This window comes from Erinaceus europaeus, chromosome 2 (genome assembly GCF_950295315.1).
Source record: "Erinaceus europaeus chromosome 2, mEriEur2.1, whole genome shotgun sequence".
In the NCBI taxonomy this organism is placed as follows: domain Eukaryota; kingdom Metazoa; phylum Chordata; class Mammalia; order Eulipotyphla; family Erinaceidae; genus Erinaceus; species Erinaceus europaeus.
The window spans coordinates 28,431,977-28,437,996 of record NC_080163.1 but is presented as its reverse complement, the minus strand read 5'-3'; positions in this window follow the sequence as shown (position 1 = coordinate 28,437,996).

Genomic DNA, 6,020 nt, shown 5'->3' with positions numbered 1-6,020 from the left:
TCGGTGACTAAGGCCGATGGGGTTTGGGTCCCCTCCCTGAACCCAGGGTAACTTTAAAAGTAGAGGAGACCTGTTAGCTTCCTAGTACATATGGGGGCTCAACATTCAGCGTTAACCCAATCCATGGGAAAACTATCCAAACAAAAGACCTGGGTGCAAGGAGTGACTGGCATGAAACAATATTCCTGGACCACCTAGAGGACTGTGGACTTGGGGAAGGGACAGGTATCTCATTCTTTTATGCTTATTCCCTAATGCCCCTACCTCCTTCTTGGGAGAGACCTGCTTTCTAACATGGGAGCAACTATTACTTTCCAACCCCAAGTAGTTATGACCACCAACTCCATGCCAGTTCCTATCCTTACCTTAAATTTGACTGATAAATACTGACTTTACCAGAAACCTAGCCCTTCAGAGCCTCCTCCCCAGATGGTAGTCTGGATGAATAAATTTCCACTTGCATGGGCCAAAATTGGAGGAATGGGGCTGGCAGAACATCAGACCCCCACCTGGGTAGAACTCAAACCTGGGGTAGAGCTGATCCGGGTTCGACAGTATCCTCTCCCTCTAGAAGCCTGTAAGGGCATTGCCCCCTATATCAGAAGATTACGGGAGTTGGGCATTCTGGTATCTTGCCAATAACCCTGGAACACCCCGCTCTTACTGGTTAAAAAAAAAAACCAGGCATGGGAGACTATAGACCCATCCAAGACCTATGGGAAGTAAATGATAGGGTTGTGGACATATATCCTACAGTACCCAACCCCTACACACTCCTGAGTTCCTTAGATCCAGACCAAGTATGGTACTCAGTCCTGGACCTAAAAGATGCCTTCTTCAGCCTCCCCTTAGCAACAAAGACCCAGCCAATATTTTCCTTTGGGTGGCAAGACCCTGAAGCAGGATTCAGCAGACAGCTGACTTGGACCCGGCTACCACAGGGATTCAAAAACTCTCCGACCATCTTTGATGAGGCACTGCACCAAGACCTGAGTGAGTACTGGCAGGCACACCCTGAGACCTCCCTCTTACAGTACGTTGATGATCTCCTGGTGGTGGCCAGAACAATGGAAGAGTGCCATAACAGTACTGAAGATCTCCTTCCAGTCTTGAGAGATCAAGGATACCAAGCCTCCACAAAGAAGGCTCAGCTGTGCCAGGAAAAGTGACCTACCTGGGGTACATCCTCAATGATGGGCAAAGATGGTTGTCTGAACCAAGAAAAGAGACTGTACTTAAGATACTTACTCCCACGACCCAATGGGCAGTAAGAGAATTCTTGGGGTCGGTGTGGTTTTGCCAGCTGTGGATCCCCAGTTTTGCTGAAATAGCAAAACCCCTTTATGAGGTCACCTGAGATGGGCAGCCTTTTAAATGGACTGAGGCTCATGAGAGCACCTTCAAACAACTAAAGCATGCCCTGTTGTCGGCTCTGGTCTTGGGACTGCCTGATGTCACTAAACCCTTCCACCTTTTCATAGAGGAAAAGCAAGGGATAGCAAAAGGGGGTCCTAACAAAAACAGTAGGGCCCTGGACATGGCCAGTAGCTTATCTCTCAAAAAAACTAGTGGTGGCTGTATGGACACTGTGCCTCCACATCATAGCTGCTATGGCCATGCTGACAATGGTCACTCAGAAGTTGACTCTCGCTCAGAAATTGACCATGACTATTCCTCATGCTGTAGATGGAATCCTCTGACAACCTCCTGACAGGTGGATCAGCAATGCCAGGCTAACTCATTATCAAAGCTTGTTGCTAAACCCACCCCTCATTCAGTTCTCACCCAGCACTTCCTTGAACCCAGCTGCCTTTCTCCCTGACTCCAAATTAGACACTCCCGTACATGACTGCTCTGAGATTCTGAGCTACACATCTAGCCTCTGGGAAGACCTGAATGACCAGCCTTTAAAAGGAACAGAAGTGAACTGGTACACTGATGGGAGCAGCTTCATCAGAGATGGGATAAGGTATGTTGTGGCTGCAGTAACTACTGAACAAGAGGCTGTGTGGGCAGCCACCCTACCTGCTGGGACTTCAGCCCAAAAAGCTGAATTAATTGTCCTCACAAAAGCCCTCAACCTGGGAAAAGGAAAAAGACTTAACATCTACACCAATGCCTTTGCCACAGCCCATGGGGCTATATATCAAGAAATAGGGCTGCTAACAGCTAAAGGTAAAGCTATCAAAACCAATCAAGAAATATTAGACCTGTTAGAGGCTATCTGAATGCAAGATGAGGTAGCCATAATACACTGCCCTGGGCACCAAAAGCGAGAAAGTTCTGTGGAGTGAGGGCAACTTCCTAGCAGATATCACAGCCAGACAAGTCACATTAGAAAGAACTGACTAATTGGCTCTTTGTCTGCCAGACCCTGGAGAGCCCACACTGCCTGATAAGCCAGAATATACACCAGATGATGAGCTCCAGATAAAAAGTTACCTCTTGCCAATGAGCAGGGTAACTAGTGGTTGACAGCTGATGGTGAACTCATCTTACCCCAAGCCATGGCCAAACACCTGCTACAACATATACACAGAACCACCCACCTTGGGTGGAGAAAAAGGGCCGAACTTTTGCAAGAGGCCAGCCAGAGAATCCACAGCAAGAACCAACTGACTGAGGAAATAGTTGCAGAATGCAAAGCCTGCAGACTTACAAATGCTAGCAACCAGCCTAGAACTCCAGGGGTGTGTGAGAAAGGAACCAGACCAGGCACCCACTGGGACATAGACTTCATTGAGGTAAAACCAGGAAAATACGTGTATAAATATATGTTATTTTTTGTAGATACCTTTTCAGGATGGACTGAAGCATTCCTGACCAAGAGGGAGATGGCCCAGACAGTGGTGAAAAAGCTATTAGAAGAGATTTTTCCCAGTTTTGGTATGCCCATTCAGTTAAGCCCAGATAAAGGTCCAGCCTTTGCTTCCCAGGTAACCCAGAACTTGGTAGGTGTCCTTGGGGCAAAATGGAAATTACATTGTACCTACAGGCCCCAAAACTCAGGACAGGTAGAAAGGATGAATAGAACTCTAAAAGGGACCTTAACAAAATTAACTATGGAGACTGGCATGTACTGGGTAACTCTCCTTTCCTTTGTCCTCTATAGAGTAAGGAATACCCCCTATACTGCAAAGCTGACCCCATTCGAGATCATGTTTGGTCATTCCCCTCCCATAATACTTGCTCGCTGATATTAATGATCAGGACCTACTTGCCTCTTTACAGGCAATAGCTTGAACCCAAAAACATGTGTGACCAAGACTGAGAACAATATATGAAGCTGCATCCCCTCCAGACCCTCATCCCTTCCAGCCCAGAGACTCGGTCCTGGTGAGACGCCACCAAAAAGAGACACTCGAGCCCCTGTCAAAAGGACCTTATACTGACATCCTAGCCACCCCCATGGCCCTGAAGGTGGACGGTATCGGCCTGTGGATACAGAACTCCCACATCCATGCAGCAGAGGCAGGAGAATTTGAGACCAGATGGCAACTCGAGTTTGTCCCCAAACACCTGCTCAAGCTCCGGTTGCTCCGCTAGTGATTTTGCAGACTCTTTCTCTCCTGGTGACCAGCCCCTGGCAGAAACAGAGATTGGCCCATGTTTGGGCCCTAGAAGTTGCAAAAGACAAGGGGAGAATGAGGAGGTAAATAAGAACAGCCATTGACCCAAAACCAACTGTTCCTTGTTCCGCGTAAATATCCCCACCTGTACCCACCCTGTGCTAACTATAAAAAGCTGAGATGAAAAATGTTCAGGGTCACAAGACTTCCCCTACGTGGAGGCTCTTGGGACCCAAGCTTAAGCTTGCTAATAAAGGCTCTTGTACTTGCATGTGACTCTGGACTTCCTTGTGTGTGATCGGGACCCAGACTTCTGGGTGCAACAGGAGGCCCTGTGCTGACACCAGGGGACAGAGAACTAACCAGGAAACTCAGGAGATCTATACCTCTGTAGCCTAGTGGTAGGGCTGTGAAAGTTTCTTTGCATAACCACTGGATTATCTCTGCCACACCCTGCTTTATCTCTTGGTCAGGAGTCAGTGAAGCCTACTTATAGTTTAAAAGCCCTCAGGTTCCCATAGCCTACAGGGGAGAAAAAGAACAAAAGAGGCTTTTAAGCCACTGAGCTCCAAATCAGGGATTAAAATACTATTGAAGCAACTGTTAACTTCTGCAACTATGAACCCTTTAATTACCTTACTTAGACACAAGTCAATCCAGGCAAGAGTGATCAGTGATTTGAAAAGTACTGAGAGAGGGACCTCATAGCATAATACATAAAATGGTTAAACCAAAAAGAAGAAATACTGAAGAAATGAACCAGAACAAGAAGAAATACTGAAGAAATGAACCAGAACAAGAGTCCAGCTAAAATCCCCCCAAAGGGTGAAAAACAAAATAATGAGGTCAACATGCAAACACTAGTTAAGGATATAATCACAGGAGTGAGTAAAGAGTTTGAAAGAATAGTCATCAGAAATGCAGAAACAACAAATGAGACTCTGGAAGAAAACACTAATTCTCAAGGTTATTAGGGAGCTGAAAGCTGAAATAGCTGAGCTAAGAACACAACTAGCTGAGCAAGCTAAAACAGTATAAGAACAGGGTAACAAAATATATGAACTCCAGAAAACAGTAAAGGGGAAAGAGAATAGAGTCAATGAGGCTGAAGACAGAATTAGCAAGATTGAGGACAAATTAGAGACAACTAAAAAAGAAGTAAGAGATCTCAAAAATAGTTTAAGAGATACTGAAAACAACAACACAGACCTATGGGATAACTTCAAAAGAAACAATATATCCATTATTAGCTTGCCAGAGGAAGAAAGAAAGGGAGAGGAAGAAAGCATTCTTCAGGCCATAATAGCTGAAAACTTCTCTAGTCTAGACAACATAATACACATAAAGGTTCAAGAAGCCCAGAGAGTACCAAACAGAATTAACCCAAACTTAAGGACACCAAGAGACATCCTCTGTGAAGAACAGTCTGGAGAACTCTCAGAAGGCTAGAAATGGACCTACCTTATGTCCTACAATTCCTCTCCTGGGGATATATCCTAAGGAACCCAACACACCCATCCAAAAAGATCTGTTTACACATATGTTCTTGGCAGCACAATTTGTAACAGCCAAAAAAAAAAATTAATGTTAAGTGAAATAAGTCAGAAAGAGAATGGATGATCTTACTCTTAGGCAGAAGTTGAAAAACAAGATCAGGAAAGAAAACACAAGTAGAACCTGAACTGGAATTGGCGTGTTGCACCAAAGTAAAAGACTCTGGGGTGGGTGGGTGGGTGGGGAGAATACAGGTCCAAGAAGGATGACAGAGGACCTAGTGAGGGTTATACTGTTATATGGAAAACTGAGAAATTTTATGCATGTACAAACTATTATATTTACTGTCGAATGTAAAACATTAATTCCCCAATAAATAAATTTTTTAAAAAGGTTTTCTCTGCATCTATAGATATAATCATGTGGTTTTCAGTTTTTCGTTCATTGATGTGATGGATCATATTGATTGCTTTACATATATTAAACCAATCTTTCATGCTTTGGATAAACCCTGCTTGGTCGTGATGAACATCATTTTAATATACGCTTGTATCCAGTTGGCTAGAATTTTGTTCATTATTTTAGCATCTGTATTCATCAGAGATATCGGTCTGTAAATTTCTTCTTCTGTTGTTGTGTCCCTGTCTGCTCTTTGTATCAGGGTTGTTGGCTGATGTCGGCTTCATAGAAGCTAAGAGAAAGTATTCCTCTGTCTTCAATAATTTGGAAGAGTTTTAAAAATAGAGGTATTAACTCTTCCATGAAGCTTTTGTAGAATTCATTTATTGGGAAGGATTTTGTTAACTGTTTCAGTATCTTTGACTGTGGCCTGTTCATACTTTTTAGTTCCTCTCTGTTTAATTTTGGGTGTTTATAAGTATCTAGGAACTTGTTCATTTCTTCCAGGTTCTCTGGCAGAGAGGCATACATTTGTTCATAGAAGCCTCACATGAAATT